We start from the raw sequence: 23,552 nt of genomic DNA, 5'->3' as shown, positions 1-23,552 counted from the left end.
CAGTAAGAAGACCCGCTCAGAAAACCCAGGATGCCTTGATCTCATGACGTAGTAGGATCGGGGACCCAAACCCAAAGCTTCAATAACCATGGCCAAGCGGACATTGTTACGAAAGTGCTGCTGACCCCAGGGTGTTACCCTAGTTATGTTTTGATAGGTCCGCCATTTGGTTTGCGCTACAGAAGTTCCCAAGTGAGGGAAAAGTGAGCGCTCATACTGCTCTATAAAATCCTTCTTCACAGATTCACTTGCGTCTTGAAGGTGAGGAATCATTATGGATAAAACTAGTTCTTGTTGCCAAGCCATGAAGGAGATTAAGAAAGAAAGGAGATCGATGGAAGTAAGATTACTGTGAGCGACAAGTAAAAGTTACGACTTATATAAAGGAAGGAGCTAGCGTAACTTAGGAGCCAACGGTAACTTGCCACTGAAGTTATACCGTCTTTCCATGATTTGGGTTTGACACATTTTTCTATAGAAGGCATTAAGAATTTTGAGATGAAGAGATAAAAGAAGCTTGTAGGCTAAGTCACCTACTTTCATTGAATTCAGATATAAGGCTCACAATATCTGGGGGATAACTTCTTAAACTCCCCAATAGATAAAGAACTTCTTTTGGGCCGTACTCGAATGAAAACCAAAACCTTGGTATCCAAAACACCGATTTTCACTTCTGAACTCATTGTTCTGAATCCTTAAAATAGGCGTGACTCCTGAGAAGTATTCTAGGAAAAGGGTCTTTCTTTTTTTAAACAGAAACTTTCTTTTATTTTAGAGAGGGAATAATTATAAGATCAGAAAGGGAGATTCTTACTCCTGTATACCTCGAAGGTTGGGGAGGAATCTTACATTCTACCCCACTTAAAAAGTGCGAGATGTCCTCATCTCGCAAGGTAGAGGACAGCTCTTTTTCTTAAGATCCAATTTTATTCTGGGGTTCCTTATATTCTGGTCAACCCAACAGAACACTAGGATAAATATCCCTTATATAGAACTCATCATTAAATAACAATTCATTCAGATTATATCATTCATATCTTTAACATGATAATGGTCCATTAGACCGAAAAGTTTCCTTCGGAACATTCCTCCACGGAAATTCAGTCAAGCAAGTCCTCAATTTGACATCCCTTAACTTGATCTACTGATCAAGTATTAACAGCAGCAATCTGACAGCACAACCCACTAATCTCATAGTGATTTGCTGAATTCATTATCATCATTCTAGTTATGAATATCATCACAGGGACTCGTCCCATTCCCCCTCATTGTGGTTTCATTATATTTCAACTAATTTTTAAAAATCATCATTTTTCAATCAGAATTTTCAATCAGAATCCAAATCAATTCATCCATTCTCAAACAGAATTAAAAATCATATCAATCACATTCGAAATCATCATCTAGATAGCATTAACGCTTATAATTTCAAGTCTTAGATTTACTCGTATATACTGTCAGTAAAGAGCTGCAGTATACTCTCGGTATATACGGAAAGTCACGGCCCTTGGAATTATAAGGTAAATACCATCATGTCTAGGCCTCAAGCAAGTCAGGGATTCTATATAATTGTGGTACTTCCATCTGAAGACCCAATTACCAAATTACGAATTTTAGTTTGAATATCAAATTGTATGACTTATATCACACAATTACAACCTTTTTGTGTTTCTTGATAAATTTTTGACATATTTGTCTTCTCAGTTGATCTTTATTAACCAAATGCTCTGATACCAACTGTGAGATCCCCCGTTCCCACTGAGCAATAGATTCGGGATACTAGCAGCGGAAGTAGAACTTCTCGCGCGGAACAGGGTCCCACATTCAGGGCCTCGCCCACGGATATCCGGACAAGAGACTAATCCGTCGGTTTTTCCAAAACCGGACCCGGAAAAACTTCCCTTACCCGGAAAGCACGGGTGATTCCACCAGGATAACTTTTTACTCTAACGTAGTCAAGACCATTACTGATCAAGCTGATCCAATTGCACCTATAAAGGTACTCGTTGTTCGGATCAAGGAAGAAACTTGCACTTGGATCATTGGAATCAACGCTTTTTTCCCCATCAAGAGGCACAGCCGTTGATTCCTATCCATAGAACAATTTATATCCGGGATTTACTTTATCTATCGTAATAACAAAAATTTAGTCTCGATTTACGGATCCATCAGTCCAGCCTAACCCCATCCGATCCCATGGGTTAGCCAACCGCCCAACCACTGTAGTGATGGGATCCAATTTGGAATTTGGTTAGGTTTTGTCCCGGGTACCAAGGAAAAGAGTTCCAAGGCCCCCTAGCCGGAATTTCATGCAAACATAAAACTAGCCACACCACTTACACACCCAATATGAAAATTGCCTTTTTCTTAGCATCAGCTAACTTTAAAACAATCCTTTAATGAAACCATAGTACCACTGATCACAATCTCCCAATTTATCCAGTTGATTCATAATTTTCCATCATTCCTTCATCAGAGTATCTATGGCATCATTGGCAACTAGAACGCTCACCACCTGTCCCCACAGGGGCCTTTTCAATAGTTCCTAGCCCATAATACTCGGCAATATAATCACTTATAAAAATCAAGATGGACTCTCGTTGAAGATCAGCAAGATCAACCAACAGATCCATATAAAGAGCCATGGACTCATCCATTGAAGACCAGCAAGGTCATCAACCAGATCCATGCTCGGTTTCACAAAACAACTCTTACTCCTTGTTCCAATATCTTCCACGACGCACGTGTGGGTATCTTCGGCGACCCAGAGCCCGAGCATCGTATGGTCAGCACCCTCTAGGATCCTTCGCAGGTGACCTAGCGCTTCACTCATAGGCCGCTTCCTTGGTCCCTCATCCACCGTACCGGAAGCTCACCATTTAAATCGAACCGAGGCTGGTCAAGACCTCGGTCGACCTTGCTACGCGAGACGTCCTCCATTGACTCTCCGTCAGCAGTTGCAACTTTAACAGTTAGGTCTTCATGACCTTAATCCATAAGACGGTCAAAATGCTTCCCCAGCATTCTTGACATAAAACAGTCATTTACAAACAGTCACAAAATACAGTTTCTAAATCGAACTCTCGTCTTTCCACATTATCCCTCCTTAGTCCACATTACTTATTCCACATTCCATTCAATGTGTACTCATTCTCATCCATTTCCTCATATCGACGACACATTAATTCACATACACATTCACCTTCACATCCATACATCCACATTTACATGTATACATCCATTTTCACATCCTCATTTATACATCCACATCCCATATCCACATTCATACATACACATCCATATCCACATCCAACATCCACATCCACATCCACATTCACATCCTCATTTATACATCCACATCCACATCCACATTCACATCCATACATCCACATCTACATGCATACCTCCATTTTCACATCCTCATTTATACATCCACATCCCTTATCTACATTCATACATACACATCCATATCCACATCCATACATCCACATCCACATCCACATTCATATTCACATCCATATATCCACATCTACATGCATACATCCATTATCACGTCCTCATTCATACATCCACATCCACATACATACATACATCCACATCCACATACATACATACATCCACATCCACATTCTCATTCACATCTATACATCCACATCTACATCCACATACATACATACATCCACATCCACATTTCCATGCACATCTATACATCCACATTCATATACATCCACATCCACATTCCCATTCACATCTATACATCCACATCTACATCCACATACATACATACATCCATATCCACATTCCCATTCACATCTATACATCCACATCTACATCCACATCTACATCCACATTCACATCCACATTCCCATTCACATCTATACATCCACATCTACATCTATATCCACATTCACATCTATGCATATACATCTTCATGCATACATCCATTTTCACGTTCATATATCCATTTTCACATTCATACATCCATACTCCCATCTCCACATCCACACATCCACATACATACATCCATTTCCACATTCCCATTCATGTAACCCCATATGCCTTCACATCTAATCTTTTACATCACATCCATTCTCGTCCTATCACAACCCATATGCATCTTATCCTATCACATACACTTCTTACCTCATCCCATACACATCTTATCACATCTTAATTCATCTTATCACCTCTTATCATCTCTTATACACCTCTTATCACATCCTATCACATCTCATATCTATTTATAGAATACAAGAGAACTCTTATATTTGATATAAGATTTCTTTACACATTTACTTATGCATAAATTCCATTTAAGGAGATTAATACTTCCGAAGAAAAATCAATCTTTTATGCATCTTCCTATGCATAAATTCATTTTAAATGAAAATGACACTTTTGAATTAAAATTCAATCTTTTATGCATCTTCCTATGCATAAATTCAATTTAGATGAGAATGACACTTTTGAATTAAAAATCATTTTTTTAAAATGCATCTTCTTATGTGATGAGATAAGATGTGAATTAGATAGATGATGATTGGATGGATGGATGGATGTGATGTGAATTAGATAGATGCAAATGGATGGATGGATGTGATGTGAATAGAGGTGATGAGATGTGAGGTGAATAGATGTGAGATATGATGTGAATCAGATAGATGGGAATGAATGAATGGATGGATGTGATGTGAATAGAGATGATGAGTATGTGAGGTGAATAGATGTGATGAGATAAGGTGTGAATTAGATAGATGTGAAAGAATGGATGGATGGATATGATGTGAATTAGATAAATGGGAATGAATGGATGGATGTGATGTGAATAGAAGTAAATGGGAATGAATGGATGGATGTGATGTGAATTAGATAAATGGGAATGGATGGATGTGATGTGAATAGAAGTAATGAGAATATGAGGTGAATAGATGTGATGAGATAAGATGTGAATCAGATAGATGATTGGATAGATGTGATGTGAATAGAAGTGATGAGAATATGAGGTGAATAGATGTGATGTGAATAGAAGTGATGAGAATATGAGGTGAATAGATGTGATGAGATAAGATGTGAATCAGATAGATGATGATTGGATGGATGAATGTGATGTGACATGAATATATGTGGATGTGAAGTGATAGTAGATATGAATGTATGGATAGATGCGAGTAGTCATACATGAGAACAATTGGATGGATGTGGATGAATGAGATGAGATGTGTATGAATGAATGAGATATGATGTGGATAGAAGTTATGTGATATAATGGTGATGAGAATGAATGTGATAGATATGAATGAAAGTGAATGTGATGGATATGAATGAATGTGATGTGATGGGAATGTGAATCGAGATATATGTGAATGAATGAGATGTGATGTGAATGTGATGAGATCTGATGTGATGTGAGTGAATGTGATGTGGTCTGAATGGATGAGATCTGATGGGATGTGAATCGGGATATATGTGAATGAATGAGATGTGATGTGAGTGAATGTGATGTGGTCTGAATGGATGAGATGTGAATGAATGAGATGTGATGAGATGTGAATATGGGTAGATGTGAATATGGGTAGATGTGAGTGGATGAGATCTGATGAGGTTAAATTGAATGAGATGTGAATATGGGTAGATGTGAGTGGATGAGATCTGATGAGGTTAAATTGAGGAAAGATGAGATGAGGTTAGATGTGAGTGGATGAGATCTGATGAGGTTAAATTGAGTGGATGAGATCTGATGAGGTTAAATTGAGGAAAGATGAGATGAGATAAAAATGATGAGATTGGATGAGAATAGGAATACTTATGAAATGGTTGTGGAATTAATTAAAGTGGTTTGATGTGGAGCAATGTGGAAAGACGAGAGTTCGTTATAGAAACTGTATTTTTGAACTGTTTTTTAATGACTGTTTTATGTCAAGAATGCTAGAGAAGCATTTTGACCCTCTTGTGAATGAGGTCGTGGAGACCTAATTTGATAAAGTTGCAACAGTTGACGGAGAGTCATTGGAGGATCGCGCAGCAAGGTTTTGGCCGAGGTCTTGACCAGCCTTGGTTCGTCGATTAAAATGGTGAGCTTCTGGTACGGTGGATGAGGGACCAAGGAAGAGGCCTATGAGTGAAGCGCTAGGTCACCTGCAAAAAAAGGATAGAAGGTGCTGACCATACGGTGCTTGGGCTCTGGGTCGCCGAAGATACCCACACGTGCATCGTGGAAGACATTGGAACAAGGAGTAAGAGTTGTTTTCTGAATTCGGGCATGGATCTGGTTGATTGACCTTGCTGGTCCTCAACGGATGAGTCCATGGCTCTTTTATATGGATCCATTAGTTGATCTTGTTGATCTTCAATGGAGATTCCATTTTGTTATTTGAATATATTGCCGGTTACTATGAGCTAGGAACTATCGAAAAGGCCCCTGAGTGGACAGGTGGTGAGAGCGTTCTAGTTGCCAATGATGCCATAGGTACACCGATGAAGGAATGATTGGAAATAAGGATTCAACTGGAGTTTTTGAGGATTATGATCACTGACACAATGGTTTCATTAAAAGAATTTTTTTGAAAAAAGATAGCTGATTCTGTGAAAAAGGCAATTTCATATTGGGGTGTGTAAGTGGTGTGACTAGTTTTAAGTTTGCATGAATATCCGGCTAGGGGGCCTGGGAACTCTTTTCCCTGGTACCCAGGACAAAACCTGACCAAATTCTTAATTGGAACCCATCACTACAGTGGTTGGGCAGTTGGCTAATCCATGGGATTGATGGATCCCTAAATTGAGACTCAATTATGGTATGGTACGATAGATGAAGTAAATCTCGGACAAAAATTGTTCTATGGAAAAGAATAAATGGTTGTGCCTCTCAATGAGGAAAAAAGCATTGGTCTCTATGATCCAAGTGCAATCTCTTCCCTGATCTGACTATGGGACTTACGGGTTTGGTCAGATCAGTTCAGTTAGTTAAGGCTTTTGACTACGTTAGAGAAAAGTTATCGTGGAGGAATCGCCCGTGCTTTTCGGGCAAGGGAAGTGTTTTTCCGAGTCAATTTTGGAAGAACCGATGGATTAGTCTCTTGTTCGGATATCCGTGGGTGAGGCCCCAAGTGTGGGACCCTGGCTCACACAAGAAGTGCTACTTCCGCTGCTAGCACCCTTGAATTCGTTGCGCGGTGGGGACAGGGATCTTACACATAAGGGGTTAAGGTGGAAGCACTCATTGGAGTACTTGGATTCCTTTTTTAATCGGACACTCAGCTACTCTGTGAGGTCTTGCACAATGATAGCATTGCATGGGTGATTGTTTAGCCATGTTGTTCAAGTCCCTTCCCTGTGGGTTTGGGGTGGCTAGGTATACGGGGTACATCTGGTCTCCCTCCATCACATAGTGACTTAGAATCTAGGAGGGTGAACTGTTTGATTCAAGGGGCTCGAAGGTAATCCCTTTAGAAGCTTCCCCCTCATCACCTTCTTCAAATATTTTAGTCAAGGTTAACTAATGAACGGGGGTGATTCGAGGTAATGGGGTTGTAGTGGGAAGTACAAGGAGTGGTAGGGCATTTTTGATACCCTAAGAATTCCTCTCTAGCCACTTTAAGGCCTAAGAATTCCTCTCTAGCCACTTTAAGGCCTAGTTGTGGTGCATTATGAAGTGCAGTCTGGCACGGCAAATGTTGCTTGGGGATTGCTACTAGAAAGGCTTGAGGTAGGGTTAGGGCTTGTTGATTGCTGCTAGTAGCAATTTGCAATTTCATGATTGCCCCATCTTTGACAATAAGTGCAGTAGAGAGTGGGATGAGGTGAGTCTTACCAAACACCAAGAAGCATTTTTCGAGCGAGGTGAAAATTGGAGAAAAACTTGGAATCCAAAAAATTAGAATTAACTTGACAAACTTTTAAAATAGAAATGTACCTAGAAAATAATGCAACATTGCCGCCAATCAAATGAGAACAAGACAGAAGTAGTTACATTATTTTCCATTCATGTGTAGGATAAGCTTTGATTAAAGCAACACATTTCCTACATTGAAATACATATGAAGATCATGTTTAATGGTTTTCTAATTTTTGTTTTCTTTAAAATAAAAAAATGATGTTATGCCTTGTTGGAAAGGCTTTCCCCCTCTCTTCATTCTTAAATTCAGCCTTTTTTAATCCTATATAAGTAATCAAATTGTTAGAAATAAACTTTTCATATTGTTTCTCTTTTAAAAGTGGAATGTGATTAGTTTGTATTCAAAAGAAAATCAAAACTGAAAACTTGCATAGAAACCCTGTTTTCTTAAAGAACTGTCTTACGCCAGAATTCTGGACGGAGCATTGGTATATGTGTTTTTCTAAGGGAAGTTCGATTGCAATAGCTGGCGGGGGAGGGGACAGCTCACGCGGCAAAAACCTGCCCAGGTCTGGACCAGCTTGGGTATGGTGAAAAATGGTGTGCTTCCGGTACGATGGGCGAGGGCCGACAAAGCGATCCCTGAGTGAAGTGCTAGGACACCTAAGGAGGATCCTGGAGGGTTTTGACCAGGTGATGCACGGGCTCGCGATGCTTAGGACACCCATGCGTATGTTGTGGAAGATATATATATGTATGATGACGAGAAAATTATTGTAATCTGTTTTACTGGATCTTGTTGCTGGACCTGCTGGTCTCAACGGAGAGTCCAGAGTGATATTGTTTTGTGAAAAACAAGGATTGAATGGAAATTTTGAATTATGACATCTATAACCAATAATTGTTTATCAATGGATTGTTTTTAAAAGTTAAAGTTTAAAGAGGAGTGTGTGTGCGTATCTATATTCTAAAGCAAAAGTTCAGAAAGGCATTCAATTATGGGTGGGTGAGTACTTGTCTGGTTCTACTAATTCTAGTGGTTGGCCGGCATGGGCTGGATGTAGGCTGGAATTAGCAGAGTTTTAATAATAAAATTGATTAATAGGAATATGCTTAGAACTCAAGTAGTTAAATAAAAGCATGAAGACTTCTCTAATGAATAGATCAACGGCTGTGCCTGATTCAATTAGGAAAAAAGCATTGATTCCTTCAAGTTAAGTTTGTAATAGTTTCCCTTCTATATGATTTAATCAGATGAAGGTTAGTTTCCCTTCTATCTGATTTAATCAGATAGAAGGTTAGTTTTCCTTATATCTGATTTAATCAGACGAAGGTTAGTTCAGTATCTTGATCTTGTTAGAAAAATTCGTTAAGAAAATAAAAATGGTGGAATCGTCCCCGTTTTCTGGGCATGGGAAATTTTCCCGGTTTCGGTTTTCGGAATGACCACCAGCTTAGTCTCGTGCCTGGACATTCGAGGGTGAGGCTCCGAGTGGGAAACCCTGCCCCGCGCATGAGGGAGCTGCTTTCGCTGCTGCTACCAGGAATCTGGTGTGTGGAGGGGGCAGTGGGATCCCAGAGGTGGTATCAGAGCGCTGTTTTAAATTTACGTAACAGCAACAGAAATTGCTTAAAATTTTAAAGTAAATTCGAGAAATAATGTTTTCACTTGTTAATATTATGTTGAATGAACTTCAAAAATTGAAAACACATAAATTGAATTGGAAATTTATAGATGGATACCCCGAATCTATCTGGCATTCTTGAACTCTCCCAGAGTCAGGATATGATACTCTTTGCATTCGAGCACCTCATCAACTCTGCTATACGACCTGAGTAAGCAGAGTGAGACTCACACGTCATTTTGAGAGTCTTTACATTTCTGATCCTATTGAGCGACGTCGGTATATGTGGTTCTTTGGAGGACGATGTATTAATGTCAGTACCAGTTAGCATCAGAGGCTCAGGCAAAATATTTCCTTAGCCATGATTCTGATAAGGCTAGGGCTTGTTCAGCATGTTCAACTCTTTGATCATTCACCCAGAAACTTCAGAATTTCATACCGAGTTTTTAGGCTTCTTAGCCGCTTTATCCCTAGAAGTAGAATTACAGCACCTCTTTCTGTAATGAATCGTGTGTACCATGGTATGTCTCCTTTGCAGTTTCACTTCTTTATGCGTATGCGATTGAGGCAGTGATTTTGGGAGCCGTGATGCTCTATGTATATATCGAAAACTTTTGATAATAAATGATGTTTTGCAAAAAAATTCTAAATTGTTTTCATGATTGTGAATATGGTTGATAAAATTATCATCGTAAATCTTGTTTCATGAAGTATGATGAAATAATTATCTATTTAAAGAATAAATTGTAAAAATTAAATAATCATAAATTTGTTGTCAAAGTTAAGTTGACAAAAATCTTGTTTTGTCAGAATCATAAGGCGCGCAGCCCGTGCAAGGCAACTGGATCCTCCGAAGCTGTAAGAATGGCAAAGGACTTTGCCAAAGCCTTTGTAGTTAAGGTCCCGCCGAAGCCTGCATGCTCTAACTTTAAAAGATTCCAAACCCCGGGAAGAACTTCAAACTTTCCTCCCCTAAAGAGGCAGCAAGGCCCAAATCAAAATCAGGATAGTGGGAGATTCAGAAGTGAAGGAAGACCCTTCCCACAGAACACTTTCTCAGGAGCCCCACCTCTTTCTAGGATTCAGAGGGATGAGCTCAGAAGTGAGAACCGGTGTTTCAATCAGGTTACAACTCCATCTTCATTGTAGTTGATAGACTAACCAAAGTTTCCCATTTGATTCTAGTAAAAGAAACCTACACTGCAATGGATGTGGCCAGAGTGTTCCTCAAGGAAATCTTCAGATTGCATGGCCTACCCAGAAGAATAGTAAGTGATCAAGACCCCAAATTCACGTCAAGATTTTGGACTCCATTTTTTGAAGGAGTAGGAACTTTCTTGGATCTTAGCATAGCTTACCACCCCGAAGACCGACGGTCAAACTGAAAGGGTGAACCAAGTAATCAAAGATATACTTCGGTCATGCTGTGCCAGGGAACCCAAGAAGTGTCTAAGCTATGTGCACCTAGTCGAGTTCGCCTACAATGCTTCTTATCACCGAAGTATTGGGACGAGCCATTTCAAAGCTTTGTATGGACAAGATTGCTTAACTCCATTAACTTGGTCCGACCCATTGATTAGGGTCGAGATGTCTAGACAGATGCTTTGACGACATGGAGCAGCAGATGTAGTCAATTCGCAAAGATATAAAAGCTTCCCAGGATAGACAAAAACAGTATGCAGATAAGAAGAGGACAGACACAAAATTCGAAGAAGCAGATATGGTCTTCATTTGAGTACGCCCCAAAAGAAGTTCTCTATCTCTTGGGAAGTACAAGAAGTTACCCCTAGATACTGTGGACCATATCTAATTACAAAGAAAGTAGGTGACTTAGCCTACGAGCTTCTTCTGCCTCCTCATCTCAAAGTACATAATGTATTTCATGTCAGCCTTCTTAAAAAGTATATACCAAGCTCGAATCATGTGCTTGATGAAATCTTAACTTCTTTAACCCAAGGGCAGATGGAACTCCAACCTGAAGAAATCTTTGATGTTCGAGAAAAGGTTCTCATCAGGAATAGAATTTTGAGAGAATTATTGATTATTTAAAGCAAAGCATGAGTACTAAGAAAAGCTTAGGCTAACAAATACTCACATTATAAATAAGCTTGCCCAAGTATTTACGAGTAAGAGGGTACCAAGGCTTAGCTACCTTTGTATTCTTCTTTCTAATCAAAGTAATTAGCTTTCTATCTCTCTATGGAAATCTTTCATGTAATCATCATGATTGGCAGCAGTAACGTTGGTACAATTTACAATCTCATCCCGCAAGGTTGTGGTTACCAAAGCATGAGTATTCAAGCTTTAAAAAACGGACACAAAAAATTACAATTTGAATGAGAAAAACACAACATGATCAAGATATCAAACATAAATTTATATGAAACTTACTAATTCATCCTTTGCAGGCTTGCCAAGAGAGCAATCTCGCTCACACGTGTAGGATCAATGATCATACACAGTATACGATGGTGCGTTTCTCTTGTTTGAGAAAATATTTCTTTGATGGTTGTTGTCCAAACCCATACGATGGTTGCCATCCCACACACAAAACATCCTACCCTCAAGAATTTGCAACTCTAGTCTACTTCTAACCTCCTCTTCAAACTCCCCATTAATGTCATGCCAAATAGCATCCCATCCACTAGTAATCTCATCATTAACATAGGTAGTCTCTTTTTCACATGTCCAAAGAGAAACTATAAATGCTCCCTTTTGTGGCACATATCCCTCTTTGTTGCCAAATGCAATTTTTAGACTAGAAACATCTTCCCTTAAACCCCTAACACGGGCATAGGGAATAAGTTTGCACAAAGGGATCATAGGACATTGAAAACAACTAAACAATCTAATTTTTTGCTTGATGTCCTCACCTTTTTCAATGTAAATCTTATTCTCATCTTTGTCGTTCTCCAATGGAGGCACCTTCAATCTCATCACATAGGGAACAATATGTAAAAAAGATTTTTTTCCCGTCCACTCATCCACAATATTAAGAGAGGTACCTGGTGGTAAAGTGCTACCACCCATTTCTTGAGTGTTGCCTATGGTAATATCATCAGCAGTAGCCACAGGTGAGCTACCCAACAAAGAGTCAGTCACTGTCTGACTGTCAACCTCCTCTCCAGCATCCTAAACACCCTCAAAATTATTCTCCACCACTCGACTAATTTGGTCCAAGCTAACTGTGCAAGAGACTCCCCTTCCTTTTCAACTCCTTGTACCCTTTCTCTCTTGGTACGCTTTCCTCTACCGCTAGTGGTGGATGGTCTGCACATCAAAAAGATACATGACCATTAATCCTTGCAAACATAATCATTTAACTATGCATCACCACCAAACATGACCATTAATCCTTGCAAACACATGAAAAGAAATGCCTAGAAATAGGCCGCGCCGACGTGGCCTGTTTTTGGGCATTTTTTTCATGTGTTGAATCAATCTTGCAATCACATGACCACCAATCTTACATATTTAAAATAAACCATAATCATGGTATTAAGTCTATTTTTGAAGCCAGGAGCTTAAAATCACCTGTGAGACCCCTGCCCCCTTTGAGGTGCCCCCTCCGAGAGGGTGCTGGTGGCGGAAGCAGCATCAGACTCTCGCGCGGGGAAGGGATCCACACTCGGGGCCTTGCCCATGGATATTAGGACAAGCGACTAACCCGGCGGTTCCTCCAAAACCAAACCCGAAAAAACTTTCCTCGCCCGAAAGACACGGGTGATTCCACGAGGGAAATCATCTAATGAGAGAATTGATCTAACGAGTCAAAGTCTTAACTATCCAAACTGATCCGACCGAACCCAAAAGTCACATGGTCAGATCAAAGAAGAGGCTTGCACTTGGTCCATAGAATCACTGCTTTTTTCCTCCTTTAGCAAGGCACAACCGCTGATTCCCTCCCACTGAACAAGGGTCTTCCTAGGACTTAATCTAGCTAACGTAAATTACGTAACTATTTGTATCGCAGGAATCCCCCGATCTAGCCTAACCGGCCCATGGGTTACAAGCCCCCTAGCCGGTGCTTCAAGCAAAATTTAAGGTAGGCATACCACTTACACACCCAATATAAAATTGCCATTATAACAGATTCAGCTGTCTTTAAAACAATCTTTTAATGAAATCATAGTATTACTGATCATAATCCTCCAAAATATTGAGTCCATTGTTTCACAAAATATATCATCTGGACTCTCTGTTGAAGACCACCTGGTCAACCAACAAGATCCAATATCAAAATTCAATTCAGAAAAGTTATTCCTTTCAGTTCATCCGTATCTTCCTCCACGTACGCATGGGTGTCCTAGCAACCGTGAGTGCATCACCTAGTCAGAACCCTCTAGGATCCTACTTAGGTGTCCTAGCACTTCACTCAGGGACCGCTTAGTCGGTCCTCTCCCATCGTACTACCGGAAGCGCACCATTTTAACCATATCAAGGCTGGTTAAGACCTCGGTAGACTTTGCCGTGAGAGCGACATCCCTTGACGACTTCCCGCCACAGCTGTTTGCCAACGAGTCTCTTCTTAGTTACATACCAAATGCTTCCTCCAGCATTCTGGCGTAAAACAGTCCTTTAAAAGAAAACAGAGGTTCTATACAAGTAGAATTCTCGGTTCAAGATTGGTTCCACAAAACCCTTTTCCTGTAATCCAAACTTTCTTAATGAGAATCATTGATCTCTTATCAGGGTAATCTACCCATCATTTGACTGAATTTCCAACTAGATTCTTGGCGATTTTGGTTTTTAAGGGAAAACTATGCTAATTCAACGGTACTCTATTCTTTGTGTCAAGAATTGGAATTGGTCATGAGGTTTTTGCTTGATTCAAATTCGAGAGATGTGCAAGTAGTTTACTACTCCCCCCTCTCAGAGTCGTGGTCTAACCAAAATTATTCGGTTTACTTCTAACTTTGATTCCGAAGGATTTTCTTCAGATAAACATTTACTGTACTTCCAACTATAAGGAAAATTCTAACTTTATGAATTTCCTTGCTTTCTAACCATAATAGATAAAGAAATGGTTCTATATGAGAATATTGGGTTTGTATAAAAATACTCTCCTTCCATTAATCTAATTTTGGGTAAATATCAATTTGGTGATTTATTCACCTAAAATAGCTAAGAATATTCTTTCTACCAATTTAATTATCAACCCTAATTTTCTAGGTGGAATCATGGTGAAAATTCCTCTTTTGTTACCAAAATTTAATTTAAACCTTTCTCTACTTAAAATACCATAAAAATTCTTCTTTTAATTAAATACAAATATCCATTTTTTGAATATGCTTAAAATTCCTCTTTTTTAATTTAAATGATTGAATTCCAAATGTCATGGGAATTCCTCTTTTATCATAAAATAAATTTATCTAAAATTTCAGTTTTTTTAAATTAAATAAAAATATCAATTATTTCAAATATGCCAAAAATTCATCTTTTTGTATTTAAATGATTGAATTCCAAATGTCATGGGAATTCCTCTTTTATCATTTAAAATTTTCTTATGCATAAAATAAATGTATCTAAAATTTTTATTTTTTTAAATTAAATAAAAAAAAATCCATTATTTTAAATATGCCAAAAATTCCTCTTTTACCATTTAATTACTTGGATCTCAATTATCATGGGAATTCCTCTTTTCACATAAAAATAAATTTACCAAAAATTTATATTTTCTTTCAATTAAATAATTATGCATAAATACTAAGAATTTATTTCCCATGAATATGATGAAAATCATTCTTTTTGCATAGGATGTCCAATCCTAGAATATGGTAGGAAGTCCTCTTTTAGCATTATTCATAAAAACAAGATATGTATTATTTTCTAAAAATTTTACCATATCTTCGTTGCTATTACTAATAATTTTTAAATTTTTTAAAAGAATAAAACATTGTAATGAAATATGATAGAAAATCTATTCTTAAGCTTAAATCTAAACTATGAATTTAAATCATAATTTTAACCATAATCATAAACTTTATTATGATTATTTTACTAGATTAAGCTATTTCCATTTTTTCTCTTTTCGCAAATTGATAGGATTATCGCTTTCTCATTTAGAATCAATTAAAGTAGTTTTTAACTACTTTAATTGATTAAAGTAGTTTTTAACTACTTTAACTACTTCAATTAAAGTAGTTTTTAACTACTTATAAATAATCTAAAAGAATTAACCATTATTTTGTTAACATAAAAGCATAAAAATACCATTTTCTTATTCTCTAGCGCTTAACAAGCTTAGAGTTTGGTTTTGAATTTAGTACTTATCAATGAGAAGCATTCTTTTGCTAAAGAATTAGCCATAGGAATGACCATTTTTTTGAGAGAGAGATATACATAAGAAAGCATTCTAAATAAGCATAAAGATTAACTTTTCTTGATTACACATTAATATTCTTAGGGCAAGCTTGATTTGAATTTAAAACAACCATTTAGAAACCTTCTCAAGCTGTGAGAAAGAAGAGACGAGAGAAGAGACAATGTACTCAAGAACTCATCAATGAACCACTACCAACTTCATTAGAAATGAACTACAATGCCTCATATATACAGGCACCGGATCTCTAGAAAAGTTCCTCCACCCAAAAAATGGAAATGAATGCTATAAATCCCAAAAATGCCTAGAGGCTAAAGAGTGTGCCACTAGCGTGACACCATTTGGAGATGACACCTATCCAACACCTCCTTTTCAGGTCCAGATGGGAGAACCAACGTCAACGCGCTGAAGAAGATAATCCAAGGTAGGTCGAGAAAGAGGCTTAGTAAACAAATCAGCAACATTATCTTTGGTGTAGGACAATACTCAAGCTGAATGCGACCTTCAGAAATCCAATCACGAACAAAATGAAAATGAACATCAATGTGTTTGGATCATCCTCGAATAACTGGATTTTTGGCTAAAGCAATAGCACTCTGTGAATCTGAGTAGATGAGTGTCGGAGTAAGGTGATTCAGAATTTGCTAAAGCCAAAGTGCAGTGGCATCAAGATATGACTTGTACTCTGCTTCTGTCGATGAAGAAGAAGTAATTCGCTGCTTTTGACATTTCCAAGAAACAAGTCCTTTACCAAGCATAAAACAATAGCCTGACATGGAATGCCTAATATCAATACACCCTGCCCAATTAGAATCTGAGTAACCAATAAGTGTATCTCCACCTACATAAATTCCATACTCAAGAGTTCCATGAAGATATCAAAGAACCCTCAAAGCTGCCTGCCAATGAGATCGACGAGGCTGTGAAGAGAATTGGCCGAGAGTACTCATAGCATAGGAGAGATCTGGCTGATTGATAAGTTGGCGATACTCTATAGAATCAACCTCAGGGGAATCATCATCTTTGGATAATTTTGAATTAGGATCCATGGGACAAGTGAGTGATGCACAATCATGCATGCCATATTTCTCAAGCAACCTTAAAGTATACTCTTTTGACAAAGAAAGATGCCAGAAGCAAATTGCCACACTTCTAAACCAAGAAAATAGTGGAGTAGTCCAAGATCAGCCATGGCAAATGATGTTGTGAGAGTTGAGTTTGAACCCATTTGAGTAGGTCCAAATTAGAGCCACCAGTGAGTGTCAAATCATCCACATAAAGCACAAGAATGCATATATCATCATCCAAATAAGCACATAAAGATTAAGGTCTGCATGAGTCCTCTCAAAATGTAGAGAAAGGAGAAAACTGTCAATCTTCTGATACCAAGCTCGAGGAGCTTGCTTAAGACCATAAAGAGCTTTCTGTAATAAATACATATCATGTTCATGACCGTGTGTAATAAAACCTTTAGGTTGTGCCACATAAACTTCCTCCTCTAAATCCCCATTCAAGAAGGCAGATTTAACATCCATTTGATATATAGGCCAGGCATAGTGAGAAGCAAGAGCAAAAACAACACGAATAGTAGAATATCTGGCAATAGGAGCAAAAGTTTCATCAAAGTCTTCACCTTCTTTTTGAGCATAACCTTTAGCAACAAGTCGTGCCTTCTTGTACTTATCAAGAGTACCATCAAAATGAAACTTGACTTTGAAAATCCACTTGACACCAATGACCTTTTTATGTGAAGGTCGTGGAACTAACTGCCATGTGTTATTAGATTCAATAGAAGAAATCTTTGCTTGCATTGCTTCACACCAATGTGGTAAGGAAAGAGCTTCCTTAACCGTTTCAGGCTCAAACACATCACCAATATGAGACATCAAGGCAATATTTACTGAAGGGCGTGTACGTAAGACACGTGTAGTAGATTGTTGAGCATCTGAAAGTGATATACTTGAATCCTGAAGTAGAGAGTGAACCCATTTTGGAGGACCAGAAGTCCGTGTAGAATCCAATGAAGTAGCAGGTGTCGCACAATCGAAATGGATGAAGGGGATGAAGTAGGAATTGATGGTGTAGATGAGGATGAGACTGTAGGAAAACATGCTCATCAAAGATGGCATCACGTGAAAGAACAATATCCTCACGAGAAGGATCCCAAAAACGGAACCCTTTGGAGCGAGAAGCATATCCTGTGAATATCATAGGTTTGGACTTAGCATCAAGAGTCCTCCTCTTAGAAGAAGGCACATGCACATGAGCAACACAACCAAAGACATGAAAATGAGAAACAGTAGGCTTGTGGCCTGTGAAAGCCTCCTCTAGAGTCATGCCGTCCACTGCTTTTGGAAGAGAGCGATTGAGAAGATAAACTGAAGTAGCTATAGCCTCACCCCAAAAGGAGGAAGGTATCGTCGATGATGTAAGAGGGAGTGGGCCATTTCCTTCACCGTTCTATTCTTTCTTTCAACCACACCATTCTGCTGAGGAGTGTAGGGTATGGTGGTTTGTCGTTGTATGCCTTTTGAAGCTAGAAAATCCTCAAATGCTGTAAACTCACCTCCATTGTCAGTCCTGAGAAAAGATACCTTTTGACTTGCTTGATTCTCCATTTGGGCAAGCCAAACCTTGAAATGAGAAAGAGCATCAGACTTCTTAGGTAAGAAATAAACCCATGATTTGTGAGAGGTCATCCACAAGAAGCATATAATACTTGGATCCACCAAGCGATTATACTTCCATAGGTCCTGCAAGATCAGCATGAATAAGCTCAAGTATGCGTGTGGTCTCCTCTGGAAAAGAAGCCCGGTTTTGCTTTCCTTAAGCACAAGAAGAACAAATGTGATGGCGAGGTTTTTGAAGCTTTGGTAGACCTGTAACCATGTCATGTGAGACAAGATGTTGCAAAGTAGGAAGAGGAACATGGCCAAAGAGGAAATGCCATAGATCACTATCTTCATTAGAAACAAGTGCTTTAGGAGAAGCAAATGAGTAAGGGCTTCTGAAAAAAAACGCAAGCAGAAATTTTGCATGCAGGCAGTCTGTGAAGAATAACTCAAAAACGGTGAGAAATTTGCGAAAACTTTCTTTTGCTAAGTTGTAGACCACGATGATTCCAGTAGGTCTTGTGAGCACAATCCTCAAAAACGCATTCGTTTAGCAGAAAATCAAAAAAATGAAAAAACGCCATTGAAAGCGGGGTTGTTGATATAGGCACAAGATGAACGGATCTCTAGAAAAGTTCCTCCACCCTTTCCTCCACCTAAAAATGTGTAAATAGGAAAAAATGGAAATGAATGCTATAAATCCCAAAAATGCCTAGAGGCTGAAGAGTGTGCCACTAGAGTGACACCATCTAGAGATGACACCTATCCATTGAGAGGGGTTGAGAAGAGAAGTCATTTGAGAAAATTAACAAAAACCCATAAATTTCATTCTTACCTCAAGGATTAGCTTGCTTCTTTTTCTAGAAGAGTGAAGCCCCCAGACTTTAACGATTGAAGGCTTTCGCGTAGTCCTTCGCCATTCTTATAGCTTCAGCGATGGAAACTAGCTTGGCATTCTTGGCCAGGGTGTCTAAAGGTTTGTTCATTCCCCAAATGAACCTAGACATAAGTTGCTCTTCGTCTAGCCGTGGTGAGTACTTGAGGAGACGAGCAAATGCCTGATGATATTCCTGAATAGTTTTGCTCCCCTAGTTTAGCTCTAAGAATTCATTCATCTTGGTTTCTAAAAATATGGGGGGACAAAATCTCTTCCTTAGATAAGCTTTGAGATCATTCCAAGACTGGGTATTCCTATCCAGATGGTTAGTGCCGCAATGGTTTCTCCATGCCACCCTGGCTGTTTCCATAATCTTGAGCCTAGCGAGAGCCATTTTGCTCCTTTCACTATATCCGGTGACATCAAAATATTCCTCCATGGCTTCAACCCATTTCTCCATAGCCTCGCCCAAGTTCTCCCCTTTGAAGGGTCCTGGCTGAGTTCTGTGAAGAGCCTTGCGAACGTCGGGATCAATCTCTTCCTCATCAGTGATTGAGAGGATCTAGCTGTCTCAGCCACCACGGTTTGCTTGCCTCATAATTCTACCAAAAATGATACATTATTAAATTTTTATTTTGATTTCGTCAACGAGATCCTAAGACTTAAGAGGTTCGGAAAATAATTGCTTAAACAAGATAAACGATCTTATGGGAGATCTATGACATATGTCCGAGTAATAGATCATGCTTCTTCAATTTGTCATATAATAAACAATCACTTATATAACAAGGAATTTTTCCACAAAACATTTCTTTATTTATATAAAGGTTGCAATATGTACATAGAGCATCTCGCCTCCATGAAGTCAAAACCTCCTCGGGAAATGCATAAGATGGCGATACTGGGCTACAGACAGCCCCGATACAAATGTTCCCTTTCTTACTACTTGGGATAAAACATCTAAGAAGTCTATAGATATGATAGGAAACTCGGAAATCTCAAGGCGTGGGTGATACAAAATAACACCATGAATCAATTTTAGCCTCAAGAGGACCATGGCCAACGAGATATTCTCCCTCAGCATCATGCGCTGATTGCAGGAGGCATGGACATATTGCCCTGCGTGCCACTTATGCCGTCGTCTCTCCGCCGCTGGATCTGGGAAATATAAATCATCAAAATGGCTTGTGAGTCTGGCTCGGCTTGTTTGAGCTGTAGAGCGGAAGAGATGATATGCTTGAAGGCGAAGGCAGTCTGTGTTGACTGGGTGAGATCCGGAATACCGGATAAGTGTGTAACTTCCATCTAAAAGACCAAATTCTTTGATTAAAAATCTTCACATTAATGAAGCTTAAGGAATGAAAATACAATACATAAATTCTCTTTCTGAGTTTGTATTATAAATTTCTGATAAGAATTCATTTTTCCTTATTAGCTTCTTTCAACAAAGCTCTGATACCAGTTGTGAGACCCCCGCTCCCTCCGAGGGCACTGGAGGTGAAAGCAGCGTCAGTCTCTCATGCGAGGCAGGGGTCCACACTCGGGGCCTCACCCATGGATATCAAGACAAGAGACTAGCCCAGCGGTTCCTCTGAAAAAACCAAACCCGAAAAAACTTCCCTCGCTAACGGGAGAATTGATCTAATGAGTCAAAATCTTAACTATCCAAACTGATCCGACCAAACCCGAAAGTCACATGGTCAGATCAAAGAAGAGGCTTGCACTTGGTCCATAGAATCATCGCTTTTTTCCTCCTTTAGCAACGCATAGCTTGCTGATTCCCTCCCACCACAGAACAAGGGTCTTCCTAAGACTTAATCTAACTAATGTAAATTAATCGTAATTATTTGTATCGCAGGAATCCCCTGATCCAGCCTAACCCAAACTTGTAAGGTTCCTGTCCCCACACCACGCAACGAATTTAGGGTCACTAGCAGTGGAAGTAGCACTTCTTGTACGGGCTAGGGTCCCTCACTCGGGGCCTCGCCCAATGGATATCCGGACAAGAGACTAATCCATCGGTTCTTCCAAAATTGAACCCGAAAAAACTTCCCATTGCTCGGAAAGCACGGGCGACCACCAGGATAATTTTTCTCTAATGTAGTCAAAAGCCTTAACTAACTGAATTGATCTGACCAAACCCGTAAGTCCCATAGTCAGATCAGGGAAGATATTGCACTTGGATCATAGAGACCAACACTTTTTTCCTCATTGAGAGGCACAATGTTGATTCTTTTTCATAGAACAATTTTTGCCCGGGATTTACTTCATTTATCGTACCATACCATAATTGAGTCTCAATTTAGGGATCCATCAGTCTAGCCTAACCCCATCCAATCCCATGGGTTAGCCAACTGCCTAACCACTGTAGTGATGGGATCCAATTAAGAATTTGGTCAGGTTTTGTCCCGGGTACCAGGGAAAAGAGTTTCCAGGCCTCCTAGCCGGATATTCATACAAACTTAAAACTAGTCACACCACTTACACACCCAATATGAAATTGCCTTTTTCACAGAATCAGCTATCTTCAAAAACAATCATTTAATGAAACCATTATGTCACTGATCATAATCCTAAAAATCTCTCGTTGAATCCTGATTTCCAAACATTCTTTCATCGACGTACCTATGGCATCATTGGCAGCCAGAACGCTCACCACCTGTCCACTCAGTTCCTAGCTCATAGTATTGGACAATATATTCACATAATCAAAATGGAATCTCCGTTGAAGATCAGCAAGATCAACCAATGGATCCATATAAAAGAGCCATGGACTCATCCGTTGAGGACCAGCAAGGTCAATCAACCAGATCCATGCCCGAATTCAGAAAACAACTCTTACTCATTATTCCAATATCTTCCACGATGCACGTGTGGGTATCTTCGGTGACCCAGAGCCCGAGCACGGTATGGTCAGCACCCTCTAGGATCCTTCGTAGGTCACCTAGCACTTCACTCATCATAGGCTGCTTCCTTGGTCCCTCATCCACCGTATGGGAAGCTCACCATTTTAATCGAACTGCTACGCAAGACGTCCTCCATTGACTCTCCGTCAGCTATTGCAACTTTATCGGATTAGGTCTCCACGACCTCATTCACAAGATGGTCAAAATGCTTTGCCAGCATTCTTGACATAAAACAGTCATAAAAATGCTTCTTGACATAAAACAGTCATAAAAAAAAAAGATCATAAATATAGTTTCTATAGCGAACTCTCATCTTTCCACATTGTTCCACATCATTCCTCATTTATTTCATCTATATTCCCTTTCTCATCATATCATAATCATTCACATCACAATTCACATGACACCACATCAATTCTCGTCCATCACATTCAATTACATCACATCCATTTACACCCATCACATCCAATTACATCACATCCATTTACACTCATCACATCTCATTCATTCATATCCATCACAATCGTTCATTCATACCACCACATACATTTTCATTAACCATCCCATCACATACATTCTATCCACATTATATCACATCACTTCTGTCCACACCATATCTCATTCATACACATCCATCCAATCGTTCACTTGTACGACTACCCACATCTATTCATACATTCATATCTATCACTTCACATGCACATATATTCATGTCACATCACTTCATTTTTCATCACATCACATTCCTTCGCATATACATCCACATCACATTCTTTTACATACATTCACATTCATTCTTTTACATACATTCACATCCATTCTTTCACATACATTCACATCCATTCTTTCACATACATCCACTCACATCCCATATCATTCATTTACATCCTGATTCACATGACATCACATCTATTCACCTCACCTCTCTTCACCCCTATTCACATCACATCCATCCATCCATCCAAGCACTTCTATCTGATTCACATCACACATCTCATCTCATCACATCCATTCACCTCACACATCTCATCACATCCATTCACCTCACATCTCATCACCTCTATTCTCATCACATCTATCCATCCATTCATGCACTTATATCTGATTCACATCACACAGCTCATCACATCCATTCACCTCACATCTCATCAAATCTATCCATCCCTTCATTCACATCTATCTGATTCACATCACACATCTCATCACATCTATTTACCTCACATCTCATCACCTCTATTCTCGTCACATCTATCCATCCCTTCATTCACATCTATCTGATTCACATCACACATCTCATCACATCTATTTACCTCACATCTCACATCACACATCTTATCACATCTATTTACCTCACATCTCATCACCTCTATTCTCATCAC

This window comes from Cibotium barometz, chromosome 63, assembly GCF_041138505.1.
Source record: "Cibotium barometz isolate CiBa-2024 chromosome 63, ASM4113850v1, whole genome shotgun sequence".
Lineage (NCBI taxonomy): Eukaryota > Viridiplantae > Streptophyta > Polypodiopsida > Cyatheales > Cibotiaceae > Cibotium > Cibotium barometz.
This window is presented reverse-complemented; position numbering follows the sequence as displayed.